The 22,257-nt window shown below is 50.7% G+C and overlaps 1 long non-coding RNA gene across 1 annotated transcript; it reads left to right on the forward strand.

Moving 5' to 3' along the window:
- Positions 1-402: 402 nt before the first annotated feature.
- LOC137157192 (uncharacterized) lies at positions 403-20,688 on the forward strand. Its single transcript, XR_010921027.1, has 3 exons — positions 403-713; positions 1,106-1,244; positions 20,561-20,688. It is a non-coding gene; the product is annotated as an uncharacterized lncRNA (long non-coding RNA).
- Positions 20,689-22,257: the final 1,569 nt, after the last annotated feature.

Raw genomic sequence — 22,257 nt, forward strand, 5'->3', positions numbered from 1 at the left:
AGGGAAGCCTCAGCCTTCCTGATGGAGACCCAAAGAGCTGCTCTGTCAGCCAGCAGTCCTGGGAACAGAGCAGCTGTCCTGCTTCCCATCTCTGCCTGCTATTGAGGCAAAGGGGGTGGTGGTGAAGAAGAAGGCGCTTCAATTCTGAAAGCAAGGACTGCATTAAAGCTCTGGGACTAGATGCCATCTGGGAGGGCAAAGGAGGTGTCATAAGAGAAGTGGACCCTTTAAGGGTAGTGGGCCCTATCCCACCTGTGACTCAGTCGCTCTCCTCCCCAGGTGTGGAACATTAGTGTGCTCCACAGCAGGGAGTCTTGGCTCAATCAGCCCAGGCCTGGAGATTAAAGAGAAGCCTTCAGATGCTGGGGGAGGGGCCGGCCAGCTAGCTGGGAAGGGCAGAGTTAGAAGGGGTCAGCTCAGATAAGACAAATGAGGGTCACAGCTGGTCTGAATTACTCATCCTGACCCCAGAAGGAGGGCCCGGGAGCTAGTGTTGGACTTGAGAGGCTAAAGACTAATAAATGAGTCCCTCACAAAGGGAGTCTTGGTTTTAGGGTATTGTGCTTGGAAGTAGAGGGCAGTGCACTGGCCAGGCTGTGCCCTGAGGAGTGGCTGTCTGTCTGTCACTGCTGGCAAGGCTTCCAGTTGGACTGGTAGCCTACAGCACCCCAGGGCAGCTAAACCAACCCCCTGCCCTTTCATCTTCCCCAGAGGTGAGCAAATGCACTAGGTGTCTGCTCAGGGGCCCCAGGTGCCTGTTCTGAGTCAGACCTGTGAGGACAGTTGGATGTGCAGTGGGGGGGCTGGGCACAGGGTGACCCAGTGTGGGGCAGAGATGATAACAGAATGAATTTGCTGTCTTAAGGGATGGTGAGAGGTGGGAGAGACAGACCCCTGCCCATGTGGGGTAGAAGGGGTGGTGGTGAGAGAGGAGTGGAGACAGCCCTTCACTGTGTGTGGGGGTTGTGCAAGTATGAGGGAGGGTAGAAATGGCTACTCCCTGTGTGGAGCAGAGAGGGCCCTGGGGTGATTGGTGCAGCTACACTTCCCACACTGGGCTTGTTTTATGACTCCTCTGACTCTTGTTTTCCATTCTCTTTCCCAGATCAAGGAGACTGGCTGGCCCTGCTGTGGCAGCCAGTGCCAAGCCCAGCCCCCTCCACCGACCCTGGAACCCCACACGGTGATCACCCGGACATGCAGGGTCTATAGGGTTGTGAACAAGAGCGGGATCCTGGCGTGAGGTAGGCGTCCCCTGCAGAATGGCCAAAACCATGAGTGATGCCTGGGATTCCTGTTAGTCAGGGGTGCAGCGTGCATGGGCAGTTGGGGAACGTTCTCCCTTGTTAATGACCCCAGGCACTGTACCATTGACCCAGGTGTTCGCAGCCCCTGGATGGCTTCTATTTGGGGAAGGGGGTTAAAGTGCTTGCTGGGTATTGGTTTAGTCTCCCTTCCCCCATGATTGGAAAAGACCAGAATGCAACCCGCTTTGGTAACTCCAAAATGCCATGGGCAGTTTCCCAGCCCTCTCTGCATGCTGTCCTCCTGTCCTCTCTTGTCCTTAGCACAGCGAGGTGTGGTGAGGGACTGAGAGTGAGCACATCCCACCCAGCACCCTCAGGGCATTGCCTGGGAAACCAGCAGGCAAGAGCATTGGGATAAAATGCCATCAGATGTCAGCTGAAATGCTGTTCTGGAAGTGAGGGACCTACATAAATACCTGCTGCATGGTGGGGGTGGGGGTGGATCAGGGAAGGAGGATTGTGCAGGGGTCATCAGGGAAAGAGGAGGGAGAAGATGGGTCTTTGAATGAGCTTATCGTTGGTGTGTCGGGCTGCTAGACCTACACGTAAAAGGATCCACTGGGGGGTGCAGAAAAGCAGGACGTAATCCTGCATATTGGGGCTTGTCTGCTTCCCGTACCCTGGCTAGGCTGTACCCCTCAGGACAGCCCAAAGCAGGGTGTATGGCATGGCTGTGTGAACAAGATGACTTGCTGGCCATGGTGGAACGAGGCCTAGAGAACTTCACCTCAAACAGGATGGTGAGCGCGCTGCGGTTGTGCTGGTACAGTGCTCTGCATTTCATTGCTGCGCCTGGAGCGTGGCCATCCGTTTTCTGGTGGAGCAGCGTGATCTGTGCTCCGCATGTGGTAGCACGGCTCGCATGGCACCATTCCTGCTGATTGCTTAGCTCTCCTGCTCCCACCATGCAGGGTGGAAGCCAGGGGCCCAGAGTTCAAATGAAGCACCTTTGCACACACTGTTGGTGGGTTACGGAGGGGCCTGCCTGCATCCTTTGAATACCTGTGGCCTGCTGAGGAGCTGTGAAATCACATCCAGGCCATCTCTTCCACCAGGGGAGGAGCAGGATATGTTAGCTTCTCTAGATGCACAGACTACTGTCTGCTGGGCAGGTGGGTCACAAACTGGTGTCCAGGGCTCATAGTCATGCTGCCTCTCCTGTCTTGCTAAATGGGACATGGGAGGAGGGTTCTGCGATGGAACAGTGGTGAACCACCGTGCTGCCACTGTCAGCCAGAAGAGTTGCACCCTCAGGTTACCAAATAGAAGCCTGTGCTTTAGTGCCTGTATGGGGGGCGTGGGGTGGTGTCTGGACGTGGGAGATCATTGGTCACAGCAGCCTCCAGGGGGGTTATCATGAAAGGCCATGCAACCCCATCTTTCTAATGTTGCAGCCATGTCAGCCTTGTTTGCTTGTTTTTCTTCATTTCCTAAGGATCAAGGCAATCATTCCTATAATTTAGAACAAAGCCTGGAGAATTGTACAAGGAATCCTAGTAATAACCTATTCTGTCTCACAGCCTATGAGATCCATACGGCAGAACAGTAGTGGATGGTGGGATCAATAAGCCCTACACACCCTGATCAGGAGTACACATTAGTTATGCTTCTCCAAGGGCTAGCAACAGAAATAAAAGGGGGAAAATGACCTCTGCAAAACAGAATCAAAGCCCCTGCTCTCCCCCCCTCCACCCCCAATTAACCTCCTGCCATGGGGCACAACCAGCTCCAGCTAGCAGTATTGCCAACCCCAAGTATTGCAGGCCTCAAAAAATCATGATATAAAAAATATACATATATTTATATATAGGGTGGGTCTGTTTGCCTGCATGGTCTCTGCACCTTTAGGGAAGACGTATGTAACATTTTTAGGCTTTTCTCCACCACATGTGAGCAAGAAACTTCCTCTTTTTATTAAAAACTTAGATTCTCATCTCTAAGGGCTTGGGCTTTAAGATGAGCAGTAAAAATTGCAAGACTTGTGATTAAAATTGCACGAGTTGGCAGCACTGAGCAAGGCTCTGCATTGTATGCTGGTAAGATGCCCAATTACTTCATCCCAAAAAGTGGAGAACACTTTAGATCAACATCCTTGACAGCAAACTGCTTTTTCAGCAGTTATAACCCCTCATCACATTTTCCTGAGCTATCACTGCAGGAGAATCTGTGGCATTTTGGACAGAATTACTTTTTTGCCCCCCCGCCTGTGCCAATAAAAGGACTTATTTGTAGTCCCACAGTGTCATTTAAAATGAATAATGGTGTGTGTGTGTGTGTGTGTGTGTGTGTGTGTGTGTGTGTGTGTGTGTGTGTGTGTGTGTGTGTGTGTGTGTGTGTGTCTTTTATGGCAAGAGTAGTGTTAATGTATTAGATGGTTCCTTCCCCCGCCACCTGTGACATTGAAAGTGCAGGAAGGTCCTTTGGGAAGATTCCTTTATGTTTTGGGTGTCCATGACTAAGGAACTGGGCCTTTCACAAACCTCGCCACCTTCTGCTCGAAGGTCCAGGTCTGCTTCTTGGACCTGCCTTCTCTGCTATGAATCCAGAGTGTGGTGGACATAAATCCCAAAACATATAACAGCAAAAGCCCTGCCAACCACTGCTGCCCTGGGGAGAGGATATGAAAAAATAAACCACCTCTGACAGATATTAATTGCACTGCTTAATGCATTGCTGGAAGGTGTTCAGCTAGGGTGGTGATGAGGGTGGATAAGAACCTGTGTAAGAACAGAATAGTAAAAGTCTAAGTGTGCCATCAGCAACAGAATGGATGAGATGAAATTCAGGGTGAATGGGAGAGCTCCTAAACTCTTGTCTATCCCCAAGTCTTTCTTGAGCCTGCTTCATGTTTGATAGTCTGGGGTCTGCTGAGGGTGTTGTGCTATAACTTTGTCGTGCTTTCCATATCCGAAGAGCAAAAGATGTCTCTTCCGTCAAAAATTCCTTATATGTTAAATGAAGAGAAAACCACAAGAAAGAACAAAAGCAAAGTCTCCATAAGAGAGAGCACAGGGTGCTGCTCTTCTTCGGACAGGCTGGAGCAGCAATAGTGAGAGAGTGGTGGCTGTCCCTACAGGCAGAGCACAGAAATGCAAAGCACAGTTGAGAGAAAAGCATTCCTGATTGTTGCAGATCTGCCACAAGGGGGAAGGAATGTTACCTGGGAATATCCATTAGCTGACTGGGAGACTGCAAGGTAGTGCATGGGTATTCATCATGGTACAGGGGCTTGAGCATGAGTCTACAGCCAGGAGTAAGGGAAAGAAAAGATGAGAGTAGGGTTAAGTTGGGGGAAACGAACAGATTTTCCTCCAACTGTGTTTAATTTTATCCAATGGCTTGGAATTGACTCTTTTGCTCCTGCTGGTGCCTTTATGAATGGGAATGAAATGCGGGTGCTATGGGACAGGGAAGGTCTTTGCAAGCTACCCTAGTTACTGACCTCAGCATGCAGTGTAATAGTTGGAGAGTACAGGACATGCAGGGGGGTGGGGAGACTCCCAGCGAAGCTTCTGCTTGTGGATTGTCTCCGTCATCTGCCCCTCCTCCCTGTAATCACACATATGTCTCTTCTCCTTAATTGCAGTTGCTTGATTTATCTCTGGGTTTTTTTTTATTTTTTTTTAGTTGACACATGGTTGGTTTGAAGCGCTTAATTATCCTCTTGGGACGTGTTTCATTTATTCATTAACACAGAAATTGGAGCTGTCGCTTTCGCTTTATTTTACTACATTTTTCCCATTTTAAAAAACTTAAGCAAATAAATCTGTATGACCAACCCTTCCCCCTGCACCTGGCCCCCCTGCGTCCTCCATGGTCTGGCTGCTCTAGCGCCCTGGGAGATGAAGTCTCACTGGTGGGGAGGGTGGCTGTTTTTGTTTTTGCCAAGTGGAGGCTCCTTGGAAATTGGAAGGTGAATCATGTCCCTGGTTCACTCCAAACCCCCTCCCTCTGCTGCTGACTGGAGAGCTACAAGCCACATGGGAACAGCGAGCCAGGTGCCAAGTGTCCTGAGAGTAAGGGAGCCAGAGCTACCCACTGGTTCCTGTGAACAGACCCACATGTAAGGATGCAGCTTCCCCCTCCAGCCCATCAGGTGCACCAAACAGAGCTGGGCAATCGAATGGGATGATTTGGGGATACGACTTTGTGGTCAGTTCTAAGACATGGAACCCAGGATTTCCATTTCCCAGTCCTCCCTTCTCACGGTAGGCGCCACAGGGGAGGAATAGTCTCCCAGAACTTATAATGTGGAGCTTCAAAGAATAGCAAAGAGGCAAACCCATGCCACCAAGTCCCTCTGAGCGCTGGTTCTGTGTATCCTGTGCACGCCAGAAGAGATGCAGGAGCTGGGGTAGGGGAGGTGTGAGGCGTGCCCTGGTTTTGTCTTTCCTGGCCCCAGGCCTTCATGTTACAAGTGTCGATACATCCTCCTCTCTCTCCTTCAGAGCACAGGGCTTGATTCTCAGTTACAGCCAGGTTCCTCGTGCTGCTCTGGCAGCCTAAAGGGGCTTTAAAATGGCCTCCTAAGAGTAACCCTGGTGTATCCAGCCCTGCTGTCAGCCCAAGCAAAAGGGGTGGATTTGAGATGTGTCCTGGGCTGGACTGCAGCACTCCGGGGCTTCTCAGGGCACAGAGGGGCCACGTGAAGCAACAAATACGCTACAGCAGCCTCAGAGCTGCTGTAACTTTCAGCAGGGGCCAGGCTGGCCTCTCTGCAGACCCAGATAATAGGACGTGCACAGAGGACTTAAAGCACCTCCCCCTGCCTGCTTCATCCCTGGCCCTAGCAACAGAGTCATAGGGAAACTGGTGGCCTCCCTTAGGCTCTCTCTGCACAGACTGGGGAGGCAGCAGCATTCCCTCAGTCACAGCACAGGCTCCCCCTTCAGCAGGGAGCTCCGTGGTGGTTACGGTGATGGTGCAGATGGCCAAAAGGTGGGCTCGGCTCTGACTGAGCGCCCCGATGATCAGCATCACCCATGCTGATAGGTGGTTGGGAGTCACTGAACTGTGGCTGGATGGGGGGTTGCCGTGTGGGACACGGTTTTGGGGTGAGTCCTAACGTGGCTGCGCAGGAGCCAGAGCTGGTTCCTCTCCTGCGTTGCGGCTGCCTCGATGGCAGCTGTGGCACTGGGAGGGGAGGGAGTTGTGCCACTACTGCTCACCCCCACCAAGGAAATGGGCAGAGCAAAGGCTGGTGTTACCCCTCCCCCCATGCACCAACCCCCAGAGATCTCCTGGCACTAGTGGGGAGCAAGCTTGCATCCTAATTAGGGAAGATGTAACTGACTTCACCCTGTGCGGGGGAGGGGGCATGGTTGGGGCTCTGCCCCTCCCTCTGATTGTCCAGAGGCTTGAGCCAGACTCTTTGGCCCAGATCCTCAGGCTTATTTTGGTGGCTGACTCCTAGTGATTTCAGTGGGAGATAGGCACCTAAGCGTGTTGAGGACCAGGGCCTTCTCACCAGTCGTAGCCCAGACGCTATCCCCAGTGACTGTAAAACATGCACTCGCAGAGGCTGTGAGATATGCAGGGCGCTCAGAGATCTGTTCAGCGAGGGCGGAAATGAGCCGGAGCGGTGAGGCAGGAGCAGCAGCAGGGCTGCTGGGGGAGAAAAGGCTTTTGTGTGCTAAGGGGTGAGCAGTTTGCAGTGGGATAGAGGAGGTAGGTAAGGGAGAGGGAGTCGGGCCAGAATGGTGATAGGTCCCATTTCCTCTCCTTGGCATTTCTGCTGTGGGCTCCCTGCACGCAGTTCCAGAGAGAAGAGGCTTTGCAGCCATGTCTGGCGTTCTGCTACAGCAGCCCCAGCTCTCTCTTTGCTGAGCAAGGTAGCCAGTCATGCCCGGAGCTGGGTTGGAGGGCCAGACAAATAACAGTAGTTTCTATGTACCAAGCACCTTTCATTGGAGGTGCTGAAAACATGTCACAAACTGGATATGCCCTGTGGAGAAACCGAGGCCCACTTAGACACACACACCACACCAAACTGAATGGGTGAGGGTCTTGCCCAAGGTCACACGCTGAGCTGGGAGAAAGCCTTGATTAAAACTCAGATTTCTTGCCACCGAGTCAGGTGCTCTCCTCACTAGACCAAGCTGTGCCCCCTGCCAAAGCCACCAGAATGAGACCCCCAGACTGTGACACAGGGAGATTTGAATGAGCTTACAGGAAAAACGGCTGCATTAGCCTGGTGCCTCATAGCATTCCCTACATCCCGTTGAAATGAGAAGCATCTCTTGTGCCCTAAGAGACTCTGAGCTTTTAGTGAACACCCTGGAGAAATCCACTGCCGTGGGGAGCTGCAGAACAATGCATGGTCAGCCACCGTGTGGCCCTACAAGCATTCTGCTGCTGCAGAACTGGGTGGATGGCCACAGGGGGGTCATATGTTATGACTGCTTGTGGTCTGCCTAGCACCTGTTGCCAACAGCAGCATGCACACTGAGGATGGGAGGCCTTTCTGAGCCCTCCAACCCCATTCCACTGGAGGAGCCATGGCGCGCCAGTGGCAGCGGTAACAGAGCCGTCTTCCCAGCACCCACCTGAGTGCTAGGCTGGAATCCTGCTGCATGGGTGCACGGGGCTAGGGAGGTGCTCTACCCCTTCCATCCCTCGTGTTAACAAGGCAGGTTTGGGCATAGGACTCTATATTTTAGGTCTAGGAACGTTAGTGGCTCGAGGCCTGTGTAGAGCTGACTCGATAATGTGCCCTGGTTGCGGCGGGGGCTGCCCCCAGTTAGGTAGTTCCAAAGCCAGGGTATGAAATCAGGAGCGGTCTCCCAGGATTCAGGTAGAGACAGCCACTGACCACCCACCCGCAAGGCATCAACCCTTGTGCCCCACTGGAGTGCCCCCACGGCTTCTCCCCAGCTCTAAATGCTGTCCTTCTCGGTGTGTCCAGGGGACCAGGGCATCCCGAGGTGAAGTAAGCAAGGCCAAATGGGTAGATGTGTCTGACTCCTTGGCCCCTTTGTCCTTGTCCAGACCACAGCATCCTAGAAGGTTGAAGATGCGGCAGGTCAATGTCCTGGGCAATGAAATGCTGGCTTGGGTGGATAGAAGCCCCTGATTAAAACTCCATTGCCCCATTGAAGAGAGAGCTGGGTCTGAAGGACTAATATCTGCAGCTTGTCGAAATCCTGCTGAGCTCAGCAGCTCATCATGGTCCAGGACCTTGTTGCACTAGGAGCTGCACAGACACAGACCAAAACACTGGACCCTGGCCCGAAGAGCTCACAGTCCAAGTAAGATTGCGCTGATGCTACCCATGGACCTGTCTATAAGGACCTTCGCTCCCACTCCCATTGTGCTTCGATGGGAAGCGAAGGCCCAGAACTCCTTAGTCCCTCCTTTCAGCACTCAAGCCCTACAACACACGCCAAGGGGAGCTATTCTGTGCATGTCGACGGTAGAGCTGAAAGGTGTAAATTCCAGCTCAAGGAGACATACCTGTGCTAGATCTGATTGAACTAGAGTGCTACAAATACAGTGTAGCTGCAGTGGCGGGAGGGGCTAGCCACCCCGATTATGTACCTACGGGCTTGGATGGGGATTGTCCTCGGGGTGGCTAGCCCCTTCCGTCACTTGTGCTGCTGCGTCTGCGCTGCTATTTTTAGCTCACTAGCTTGATCAGAGCTGGTGCAGGTATGTCCCCCTGAGCTGCAGTTTACACCTAGCTCTAGGGTAGATGTACCTCTGGTGGGAGGTGCAAAGAATGGCCTTTCCCATAGTGATCTTGGGCCAAATTTTGCTCTCAGTTATGGTGTAAATGCAGCACAGGAGCTTCTGGGCGCTCAGCATTTCTGAAAACCAGGCCATGTATTTAGGTGCCTAAATAAGAATTTAGGAGCCTAACTCTGGGACTGCCATTTTTGAAAATCTCAGCACACGTTGCTGCCAATGCATGGAAAGGGCTGTGGCATCTTTAGGGCTATGGATGGTTGGGGCCTCAGCTTTTACCTCCCTTGCAAAAGACAGCAAGGACCCCGGAGTGCTGAATCAAAGAGAAGTTTCCTCTCCTTCTCCTGCACATCCTAACACTGCCATAGTCCCATGCTGTACTTTGCTTCTGCCCAGGGAATTTGGGACTGAACCCGGAATTGCTGCCCTATTGAGAGAAATGTTTCTATGGCTGCATAATGGTGAAGCTCTCTCTCTCTCTGCTCACTGACTGTGAGAAACCTCAGACTGAAATTAACTGAAAGGAGAAAGGACAATGGCAATCATCATACATGGAAATCTTCGTCTATCTCATTGCTTTTCTAGCACCCCTGCGTCTGTGGCAAGGAAGAGCTCAGGGACAGTCACTTTCTAGTCTGGGTAATTGAATAAGCTGCTCTCCACTATTCATTTGGATCGAGAGGTAAATCTGGAGAGACTCACCTGCACTGCAATAGGAGTGGAGAGAAAGAAGAGGCTCGTTTGCTATGTTTGCAAAGATTTTCAGAGATACCCTGGCATTGCCAGAGGAGAAAATGGCTGACCAGTTGGAGGAGAACAGTAAAGCTTTTGTAACCAAATGAAACAAACCAGGCTGATTTAAGATCCTAAATCACTGAAAAGATACGGTTGAACACTTGGACATTACTAGTGTGTTTCTTTAATTTCTCTGGGAAGTGGATTTAATTTGGGATTTTTCTGTGTAGATTTGTGCCGTTTCTTATAGGCACGTGCTCCATGAACACTGATGATGGAACAGTTTTCCATTGGAAAACGCCAGAGCATCACAAATGAAAAGTTCAGCAGAAATGTGTCCATTTCAACTAATTTCCATTGGAAAATTGCCTGATTTCCTGCCAGCTTGTCCACCTGGCAGGCTTCCATAGAACCAGGCTTCCTGGGTCCCAGGCTGTCTGCTGCCTGGACTTTCTGATGCCTGAGAAGCAGGCCACCGCCAGCCAGCTGCCCTTTGAGTTGGGGAGCCCTCGCTACCCAGCTCCTCAGAAGCCCATCAGGCAGGCTAGTCAGCCTGTCTGGTGAAATTTCACTATGAACTTTTCAAAACAAAACGTGCAAAAGTGTCGCAGTGAAGTGCTTCAGAATCCCCGGCTGCAGGGAATTTGAACATTTCTGGGGTTTGTTCCGAAAAGGACAAGCTTTATTTTCATTTCCGAGTTTCCTGCAGAAGGGAAGTTCCGAGGTTCAGCCAGCTCTCATCTGTGTGCTCGGACAGTTGGCTAAGGGATTTGGACTGAGGTAGAGGGAAAGCCCCGGCCCCGAAGAGGAGCTGATGTTCAGATAGATAATGTCTGAATGTGAGAGTAATGTGTAATGGAAGCACAGTGGCTGTGTGGTGATGTTTTTAGCACGTGACCCGATGGCTGCATCAGTTTGGGATATTTCCTTGTTAAAGGAGTAAAGATTTGAGGTGTGATTCTCCTCTCAGAGCTGTGCAAATCAGGAGTAATTCTGTTGATTATAGTGGAGTCACACTATATTTTAAAGTGTCAGGGCCTCCTTATGCAAAGACATGATGTCAGGGACAGCCCTGAAGACCGTACAGTTTAAATAGACAAGACCAGCAAAGGGTGGGAGGGAAAGCAGAGGCCTGGATAGGGAATGTGACAGCCCCAAGGCACCTGTTGCTCTGTTTTGAAGCCTAGCTGGTCAGCTGGAACATACCGAAAAGATTCAGCTGGAATTTCCACTAGGGATAGTTTGCCATGCATCATATCACAGCTTCTATTTCATGAACCTCCTGGCTCCTGTTGTATCTTGTGACAGGGAGTTGCACAGGTTATTTTTGCATTGCAAAAATACGTATTTCCTTTTTTCAGTTTTAAGGAGATATTTTTCCTGAACACAGAATTAATCTGTGGAACTCATTGCCACAATATGTCACAGAGACCCGGAGCTTAATAGGATTCTGAAAAGGAGTGGACATTTACATGGACAATGAGAACATCTATAGTTGTATTAGGTAGAGTAAAGACATAGATTATAAAAAGCCCTCATGCCTCACAGCATAAGCCAACCACTAACAGAGAAGGTATAGCTATGGGCAGGTTATGCTATAGTTGTTCATTATGAGGGTTTTTTTGTTTTTTTGGGTTTTTTTTGCACCTACCTCTGAAGCGTCTAGTGCTGTACTGTTGGAGGCATAAAGCCTGTGGTGAGATTGTGTTTGGCAAATCCTCTGTTCTTTATGGGAGTTTGCCTGAGTAAAGGCTTAGTGAAAATTAAATAAGGGTTCAGGAGTATAGAAACTTCATTGCCCTACACTGCTGATTCCCAAAGCAATATTAATCCTCTTCCTAGGTGCAATGACCGGTGCTGAATGCAACACCCCAGACAGCATCTTTTATTGGAATCCGATGCTAGAGCACATTTTCTTTCCTGTATAGAAACCTAAAATCCAGGAGAAGCTTTCCCAACCTGATGGATGGGGATACTGATAGATGCCTGGCTGCATTGCATGATAAATAACAATCTGGACAGGTGGAGGGATTTGGTTTGCCTATAAAGAACTTGATGGATGTATGGATGGATACTTTTTTCTAAAGAGATGGGCAGAATAGATTCCGATAAGTGAAAGTGATGGCTGTGGTTGAAATGATGGAGTTGGACGGATGGAGAGACTGATTTACATGGCTAGATTTGATAGGAAGGATGAACTGGATGGATAGATTAGCTAAGGTAAAATAGATTAGGTAGATTCTCCAGACTCCTCAAGACTGGGTCATGCTTTTGTTGAGAGCATCAAACAGGTGCATTAAATCCAGGACTAGCCCATCAGTTCCACCTTCTGACTGACAGTGAAGGAATGTGCCATTAACAGGAAGCTGGAAAAAGCACCAGCCTTTCAATCACTACGTTTGTTTTCCACACCACGAACATGGTGTTCTCAGCTCTGTCTCTGCTGGCAGAGACCCAAGTGCAGTCCCACCATGTATAACTCAGCACAGTTGGCCTGGTGCTGTTGGTTCCTGTTGAAAGAGAGAGAATAAAAACCAGTGCTGGACTTGCCTTGGAGCCGTATTCCTCAGCCTCCTCCAGTGAGGAGTGTTCTCCTGCTGCTGGGAGGCTCTGGCCCATGTTCTCCTGCTGCATTTTCCAGCAGCGCCCATTTCATGCTTGCTTGCTTTCAGGTCTTGCTCTCTTTTGATAACTCTGTTTCACCTTGAGCTCCTGTTAGCACAAACAGACCCATTCGGAGACATCAAATCTAATGAAAAGCCTGGGCAGAAAGTCTCTTCTGCTCACTGCACAGCCAATTTCTCTCCTATGGCTGGGAGGAATGGGGAAGTAGTTACAGAGAACGTTGGCCCACCGCTGTGTTCCAGTTTTATTTGCCTCTGATCAGGATGGAATTCAGGAAGGGTGGCTCCTTCTGGAGCAGTACCATGGATGCTGGATCAAACTGGATCCCTATATATAAACTGCCTTGAACTTTCAGTACAGAGCTGGATCCAGATTTCAAAGTGGTCACCCATCTTTAGTCACCAGGGGGCAGAAATTTCCAAAGGGTTCAGCATGCACAGTTGGGACTCAGCTCCCACTTAGACACCAAAACAAGTGGTCAGAAGTTCAAAATTTCTCCAATTCTGAGCTCTTAGAAAAACCTGGCCCCAGTCGTCGGTGCTGAAGGTTTTACAGTCTGGCTCTGGGCTCTTCTGAAACTTTGGCCCTCCATTTTTGCTGCTTTAGAATATTTCAGAGGCTCTCCAAGTGCCTCACAGACATTATTTGTCTGCAAACACTTCTATGAGCAGCTGTGTATGTATCTATGTAACCCGTTGTCGTCTTGCTTTCTGTGTCCTTGTGACAGGATAGACTAACCCCACACCAGATTGAAAGGGCTGTTAGCCACGGTGCACTTCACCTGCGCTGAGAGTTGGACTTAGAGAAGGAAAGCCCAGCAGGTTAGCTGGGGCTGGCTGTGGAGGAGAGCAGACAAGCTGTTCCTGTGTGGGGCAAGTAGCCTGGCTCAGACCATGGATGCAGGAGGGGTGTGATCTGGGTGAACCTGGGGGAGGAGGGTAGGTGGGTCCAGATGGTTAATTAGAGAAAATCCTGTTGCTAAGACAGGCCATTGTAGCTGGAGCCTGTCTGCTACGAAGGGGTGAAGACTGAGCCAGCTGGACTGAGGAGTCTTTTGTTTGGTACATTTACTGGATTTGGACTCAGAGGCTCTGTTACCCCAGAAGGGGTTGAATGCATTAAAATGGCTTGGCTCATTGTGTGCAAACTGATGCAGAGTTTCCACATCGCCATGCCCAGCTACAAGGAAGGGCATGTGCTGGGACCGGAACTCTGTGATAGCCCTGCGCCTTCATTTGATTTCTGCCATTCTTTGTTCAGTACAGATGCAGCGCGTTGCAAAGGAGACACACACGCAGACACACTGTGCTCTCTTGCGGAGACTTTATTTTTGTTGTTTTCCCATGATCTACAATAGCTGTAATTCAGACTGGAAGTGCCCGGCTGCTCCTTGTGCATGGCAAAACATATAACAGCATCCCCTGTGCAATAAAGAGGTGTTATCCTCGTTTCGTTGGTCGGAAAACTGAAGCACGGGGAGATGAAGTGAGTTTCCCAAGGTGTCTCAGAGAATACGTGGCAGAGAATTGAGAACACAACCCAATAATCCTGACTCCAGTTCCCTGCTCCAGCCCCTAGAGCACACATAAGTCCTGATCCTCTGGGTGGGTCTCTGCTATATAGATCCAGTTGTAGAATTGGGGCCTTACTTGTTTTGAACCAGATCCCACTGCCCCCACTCACATTGAGAAACACTTGACCCTGCCAGTCATCCCATCAATGTTGAGTATTGGGCAGGATCGAGCCCAGTAACAGGGGGGTGGTGATGTGGGGAGACAGCGTTTCCATGGTATTTAACCCCTTCCCTACCAGGCCTTCAGTCTTGCTTTGACCATGCCTGTTCGCAGAATTTCCACTGCTGCCAAAAATGTTAAATTGCCCTAGTGGCTCATAAAGCCATTGACTTTCTCACTTGGTTCCCACTGTTTCTTGAATCGTTTACTTCATGGCTGAAGATAGAATCAATGTGTCTGGACTGTGGGCTCTTCTGTCCCTCAGGCCTTCTTCTCGCCCCTGTGGTGCCCAAGTAACCTGTGCTGGAGAGAGTTCCTAGCCAGCCCTAGTAGCCAGTGCCGAGTTCAGAGTGATGGCTCGGAGCTCCAAAGGCTGGCATAGGCTGACTTCATGATGTGTGTGTGAGGAGGAGGAGGAGAGAGGCTGAAGGCAATATTTCTGTAGCCCCTCCTCCCACCCTCTCTCTTATCTCACTATCTGGAGTTCTGTTTTTCCTTCTCTTACGCAGAGCACTGCAGTATAATGCTATCAGACCAAATAGGAAGGGATTCACGGCACAGAGCAAAGCAGCCCACACTCTCAGAAGGTGGGAGGAGAGAGGAGCTGGAGCACAGCTGCTTGGCTTGGCATCCTCTGACCAGACCTGCTAGAAAAAGACTCTGATTTCGCTGTGTTTGGTTTCGTGTATTCACCTTCTGTTCCCCTTGGTGCTGCCGGGGTCAGCAAGAACTCGGATCCCCTGCAGCGTGCCACCAGTCCGTTCCCAGGACCGAATGCAGCGCAAGCCAAGCACGTGGGTGGACGTTTCTCAGGCCTTGCTCCCTTTAGGCACCTTTGAGGAGACAGCATTGCCTACTGGCTAGAGCATTGACTTGGGATTTGGAAGATCTGGGTTCTGTTTCCAGTTCTGCCACTGGCCTGCTGGGTGACCATGGGGAAGACACGTCATTGCTCTGTGCCTCCGTTTCACCCTGTGTAAAATGATGATGCTTTTTTGAGAACTATGGGTGAAAAGCAATGTATGAAAGTGAGGGCTGGTATTATTATTATTTTATTCTACTCCTCTGGACCAGAGCATTCTAAAAGGTTGATGGCACGATGGTTAGCAGTTGGGGCAACAAAATGCTGGATTGGGTAGATGGGAGTTGCTGATTAAAACTCCATCGTTGCATTGGAGGTATCTCCAAGGCAAAACATAGCTAGAAGAAAGGACTGGAGTCCTGCAGAGAAAAGTCAGCTCAGGAGGGCACTTGGGGCTAACATCTGCCATAGACCTTTATTACTTAAGTTAGGAATAAAGACGAACCCCAGGAAGGGGGTGAGTGTATGGGTATGTGAGGGGTGTGAGTCCCAACATATACACCTCTACAAAGTGTGTTTCATCCTGATGTATATACGGAATTCCCTTCAGCCGGCACTGAAATGCAGCTGTCTCTGGGTGTCAAGTGTCAACTACTTAAGAGTGCACAGCAGCTCACCAGTTATTGAGCAGGGGAAGTGGAAAAATATAAGGGGAAATTAGCTAGTCTGAAATCCCAAACTGGCATTTGTCCCAGAGCCCCAGATCTAACATCCTTGCTCTTGTGGTAAGGGCCAGGGGATTCTAGTGGCTGGAAGTAGGCACCCCACTACTGCTCTGGTTTAATTCTCAGTCCGAAGGGAAAGTGCCTCTTCCTGCACCTGCAGGATCACGTAAGCAGCTGGGGAGGATGGTTGACTATAGACCCAGGATCTCTGCAGAACAGATTCCACACGCCTGTCTTTGTCCATTTTGGGGTTTTTGTACATGTCACTGCAAAATGCACAGGCAATGAACACAAATGATGAGTGAAGCACCCCCACTTGCAGCAACCCTTCGGTGCCCATTCACAGGACCCTCTGCCCACCAGTCCTTGCAGGGCAGACAGACATGGTCTGTAGCAAAAGATGCCCTGGGCAGGAAAAGAGTCAGAGCCTGGCTGGCTGGCTGGGTGGAAAAAGGCTGCTGAGACTCTGTGCGCTGGCTAAGTATTCACAAGCCTTGGGTCTCATCTCTGGCAGGGCTGAGAGATTTAACCTTCTTTGTGAGTGAGCTGCTCTCCACGAGGTTCGGGTTGAAGACAGTCAGCCCAGCTTTAATATCTCCGCCATTTCCTAGCCTGTCGCTCCAGGACAGGTTGCAGCTCCAAGCATCCAACTGGAAGGACTCATGGGACAGTTCTGTCACTGGGAGGCAGGAGGCTGCTCAGCCAGCTGAAAAGAGCCCCCAGCACAGAGATCAGGCTGTTACTGGGCTCTGCTGCTAGTATTTGAATAAGGCTCATCCTTGGCCTGAGATAACCCTGCAGTGCACAGGGCCGATTGCATGTGCTGCACAGAGCAGGGTGAGGAACGGGAGGGGAGATCTAGCCAGGTATTCTCCCACCCAAACCAAAATGCTGTCTCTTAAGCAGACTCTCCAGGAGTGAGGCAGTGGGGTCCAATGGTCAGGGCTGGGATTCAGGAGCCCTGGCTCTGCCACTGGCTTGCCAGATGACCATGGGCAAGTCCCTTTGCCTTCCTGTACTTCAGTTTCCCGGTCTGTAAAATGAGGATGGGGGAATGATCCTCCCCTACCTTTGCTGAGCCCTGAGGGATCCGTGATGAGAAGCACTGCAGTGAGCAGTACGGCTACGGTCTGTGTGCTCAACCCGGGCAGGCAGACTGAGTGTCCTGATGAAATAGCCCCATGCTCCAGGAGCAGCAGTGAACTAGGATGAGGAGAGATGCGGGGTAGGGGTAACAGACATTGCTCAGAAAATCCCCAAGCTGATGTATTCCAAAGGTAACACATTTACTCTTCACAAATGTTTTATATTTAGCCTCCCCTCCACCCTGGCATAAGTCCTCTCTGTCAGGGGTGGTCCAGCAATATCCACAAAGCAGGCAACACCCCCAGTGGCAGGGAAATCGCCCCAACTCTCCCAAGGGTTTGGAGCCACCAACTGAACCAGGAGCTCCCAAGAATGACCTCTCCCGCCTTTTCGCTGGGGCTGTGGTGAGGAGCTCCCCTGCGGCAATGGGGCGAGTCAGTGTTTGTGCAGCCGTGGGGTAGGTAGATTCATTCCTAGCTGTGCTTTCACAGCCTGGAGAAGTCACACTCAGTTGCTGTGGGCCTGGGGCTTTCCATTGCCTTTTGCATGGCTGCAGGCTGCCACAGGCCATCACACCCTGGGTTAAACACCAGGGTTGCTTGGCCCAGGTCCTGGTGAGACCCAGAAAGGGCAGAACAGGAATCTAGTCTCACAATGGTGGAAGCTGATGAGGCCCGGGGAATGGTCGAAATCCTTCCCCCAGCCTCGTTACCATCCTTGCCATGACACAAGCCCTGAATCCCTGCTACCAGCAATAGAAACACAGGGGGCACTTCTGATCCCATCTTCCACAGCCATTGTGACCTTGGAGGAGCCACGTATGTCCTTGTGTCTCTTGGGAAACTAGCAACAACACCTGTGCGACCGCTCATAGGTAGCTGGCCATCGCAAGCAGCCCTAACTGCAGCAGTCACTGTGCTAAGTGACGACATACTGCAATACCTGTGGATTGTCACTTCTCACAACTATGAAATACATGTGCTTTTAATAATCCACTGGTTTATTAGCATCTGATAACTGGCAGGTTGCACCTCACCTAAGTAACCTTGGCAGGTAAATTCTGGCATTGGATAGTGGATTAAATGGTTAGCAGAAGCCTTTTATGAGCTGATATCTGCAGCAGGATATCTCACGGCCTGCATTTCAGCCCTACAGATCGCAGAGCACTTTACAAACTATTGTATGCTTATTTACAGAGAGAGAGGGGAGCACATCTTGGGATCACCTTATTCATCCCAAAACAGCAATGTCACGTGATCTGGGCGGGGCAGGGGAGTTGTAACTGTTGTATCCAGTTAAAATGACGGGGGGAAGTCGGGTGCAGGGTGCCGTTACTGACACACACAATGGCCGGGACACTGGGGTCAGAAGTGATTTGAAAAATGCCTTGAGACTTCAATGGACATAAGTGGTTAGATGATGAGTGTGAAATGAGAATGTATGGAACCTCCAGCAGCGCCGCCCCTCCTGCCATCCAGCTTCGGCGCATGCTTAGCACTGCTCAGAGAGAGGAGTGCCGCTTACTAACAACACCCACATCAGCTCCTGCAGGGTGGCCCTGAAGTTGAGGGATCCCCAAACTGCGGGACGGTTTGCTCAGATGCAGGGGCTGCTCCGTCTTGCTCTGCCTTCCAGCATACCTGGAGCACTGAGCACTGATGCACACCCCCTCCCACACCACCGCTTGCTCCCTATGCGAGAGACCACGCATGTGAGCCCTGCGCTGGCACTGAGGGAATTCTCACCCGGCCTTCAGCAGCTCCTATATGTCTTTGGACTGGTGTGTAGGGAAGGGGGCCAGTGTGTTTTGTGGTACAAGGCACCATTCTGTTGGATTCTTATGGCCTAAAACCAGTTTAAATTGAATTCATTTCAGATGAAAAAGTTATTCCTGCCAGTAAGGGGAATCACTCGACCGCTGCAACCCCCTCAGAACTGGAGCCACCTGGGATGTGGCTGGATAGATGTATTTTCACACATTCAGTAGATCTGCTAACGTAAAAGTCTCAGTGCCAGCATCACGGCACAGGAACACTGTGGGCTGGGACATGTTGGGGAAGATTTTAGCTCCACAGAAGAAATTTGGCAGCTTGGGACAGATATAATCATCCTCCTCCCATATGCTTGATTCTATTTAAAAGGAAATTGTACCCAATTTCTTCCAACCAGCACACTGACATTCCCAAAGGGAAGCTTAAATCCGCTCCCAAGCAGAGTTGGAAATAAATTTGGCATCCGCTGCTGAAACTTCAGCTCGAGCACACCTTTCACACTGAAGGATCCCAAACTCTGCAAATATAGGGCTGGCTTCCCCCAGCTGCTGTAATGCGGCTGCCTCTGGGTGGAATGCAGCATTTGGATGGCATGACCAGCAGTGCTCCAAAAGAACAGGGCAAGAATGCGCTCTCCCGCTGACTCTGCAGGGCGAATGTGGGCAGTGAGATTTGGCTGGGACCCCAGGGCTAACACCTGTCCTTGCGATGCTCAGTTTTGACACACCTGATGAAAGACAGGGCATTGGTTCAGTCTGGATTCAGCAGGAAGACCGCCTCTGACAGGGTCACCAGAACCACCACTTCCTCCAGCAGCCTGGCTCTGCCTTGGTGGCTCCCATCCGAACATTGAGCAAGTCCACGCCTGCGAGATCACAGGCAGATCCAGTCTTGGCGGGTGTACAGTTGTAAGTCTTATGCACCACGTTTTCAAAGAAGTCTCTGCTTCGTTTACCAGGCTGGCTTCCAGCTTGTCTGAGGGCCTGAACCAACTCATATTGAGACGAAAGAGAGGCTTGCTAGCTAAGGAGACTTGGATCGGGGCCACACCTGTGTGTTTACCTTTCCTAATCCTCCCCCTCCATTTCCTGCTGCCCCATCCTCCAGATCTCAGTACCAGCCTCAGACTGATTTAAACCAGTGTGGGGCACTGAGATGGAAGGAGCAGATGGGCTCAACTTTTCACCTTTGCCCTACCATATGTTCAGGGCATATTCCCCATACATGGGATGAACTGAAAAGTCTCTTCCTCCTAAGGCACCAAACCCTCCACCCCTCCCCATCCCTTCTTCTCCAAACCCTTCCTCAAATCACACTGCTGCCAGGGCTCATTGTTGGAAAGTGCTTATCAGATTCCTCTCTGCTTCAGCCCCATGTCAGCCTAAACAGGCTATATCGTGCAGTCCCCCAGGTGCTCAGCTGTATGGCAAGCAGCCCAGGAACAGATTATGGACAAGGGGCAGGGGGATGGATATAGCGGTGCCTTGCGCATTCCAGAGGTGCCTTTGGGGGCTGATCCAACCCCCATCGAAGTCTATGGAATGACTCTCATTGACCAGCAGGCTTTGGATCAGGCCCCTGATATGTATCACTCCCCGGGAGCTCTCCTTGCTCCATATCAGTGGCAGACAGAGCTGGTGTGAGCTAGACACAGCGCACGCAGCACACTCCGGATGCTGTGTACACAATTGCTGATAGTCTGAGCTGGTTGCCCAACAATAACTTAGCATCTACAAGCACCAATCCAGGATCAGGGCTGCATTACGCTAGGTACTGTACAGAGAATTCCCTGCTGCAGATTACCTGCAATCTAGGTCTAGAACATATCCAGTGGATGAAACAGACAAATGGAGTAGGTGGGTAGGAAGGATAATGTACCACTAAAACAAGCAGAAAAGCAGGGGTCCCTGTTTCCCCCTTGCCTAAGCAGTACCAATGACTCATCTCTGGTTTACCTACATTTAGAATATACAAGGAAAGTCAAAAAGGCAAAACCCTGGGCTGCAGTACTGGGAACTGAAAGCTCCTTGATTTAAGCTGAATGCTGCCTCACATGCTTGTTTCTCTGCTTCTATTTATGTGAAACTAACAGGTCACTTTTGCGAGCAGCTCCTGAAGATACCAGGAGGGCTCTACTCTCCAGCAGGAAAGCAAACACTTGCAGTATCTTCAGCCAACTCCATGTTCTCTTTTGATTTAAACAAACAAATTCCCCCCAAGGAAGTTACTGTGTGTGCTTCTCCTTTTTGCGTTCTCTTGGTGGGCACCTTTGCTGGGTCTTTTAAAAGCTTTCCCTTATGGGTGGGACTGGCTAAGGTGGGACAGGGGAGAAGTCCGAAGGCAAAGTTGTTACCAGCCAGGAGGAATAAAAATTGGGATGGTTTCCTGGCATTTAGAGAGTTGGCAGCTTCATCTCCCACCCCAAACCGTGCATGCACGTGTGTTCATTTCCAGCCCTCCTCCCAGTGCCCCTGCCTGCAGCCAGACCCCATTCATTACTTTAAGATCCTAGGCTGAGTCATCTCACTGCCACAGATTCCTCTAGGTATATGAGTTCTTAGGCAGAAACCAGTGAGACCTGGAGAGGACCACCCCAAAAAGGGAATTGTGGTGGACCATTGCCTGCAGGATTCGCTGCCCCAGGAAGTGACGGGGGTAGGTAAGCTTCTGAATATTTGCAGTTGTGTTTGCTAGACAAAGAGGGAGCAGTTCTCACACCTCTGGGTGTAAAATGGTCACTGCAGGGCTGGTGGTATCAGGGAGGAATCCACCTCCATCATCCCCGTTGTCAGCTTTGCACAAGTGGGCAAGTGCATTAGGGAGAGGACAGGTGGTTTTGTGGAGCACAGTCGTAGGTGTCAGGAGAACTGGGTTCTGTTCCTAGCTCCGTGCCTAACTTGCTGGGTGACCCTGAGCAAGTCACTTTCCCGCTCTGTGCCTTAGCATCCTCACTGTGTTAAATGGAGACAAGCCACCTACCTCATAGGGTCTTGAGATTGAACGAATTGACACTGATCTGGCTCTTTGAGATCCACAGATGGAAGATGTGGCTGTATGTCTGTGCTGGGGAACGGTAACTAACACAGTTTAGGGTGGACAAACACAGTCATGTTTAAGAACGCGTTAGCTAGCTCTGGGCAGCTGCTGGACTTCCAGTGATGCCAAACCAGCCAAGAGCACCCCACTAAACTCAGGTGAAGCTGTAGCTTCTTGTGAGGCTGCTTGGAATTTATCACCCATTTAGTGGTTTACACCCTCTCTTGTTGTCTCCGCCCACCTTCCTGGGCAGGCCACCAGCCATGCTGCGGCCACCCCCCACTGAAAATGACGTGCTGATGTGACCCAATAAACAAACGGCCCCTTGCAGGAGCAGGACAGGCTCCAGAGTCGTGGGCCGATGTCTCTCTCACACACACACACACACACACACACACACAAATCCGCCTCTATCTCCTTTTCTTGGAGCGGCTTCTCCCTCTTTCCTTGTGAGACAGCAGGGTGAGAGCCGAAGACATCGGGGTGAGTGCCGAAGAAGAAAGCAGGTTGAACGCATATGGTAGGATTAGCACTTTATCTCTGCCTCCTAGCTATACATGTGTTCCGGCACTGTCTGTGCCATTAGCTGCGTTAGAGACGCCAGAGTGGTGGATTAAATCCAGTGAGCTGTGCAATGAACCTCATTGCTTGAGTCAGTTCTAAGGATTATTGCGAATTATGTAGATCAGAATCAAACTGCAGTCTTGACAGGGCCCAGTGTCTCAGGGGAAAAACGCTGTAACTTTGCCATTC

The sequence above is a fragment of the Emydura macquarii genome, unplaced genomic scaffold, assembly GCF_026122565.2.
Source record: "Emydura macquarii macquarii isolate MOO-44397 ecotype Brisbane River unplaced genomic scaffold, CSIRO-AGI_Emac_v2 contig_1483, whole genome shotgun sequence".
NCBI lineage: Eukaryota > Metazoa > Chordata > Testudines > Chelidae > Emydura > Emydura macquarii.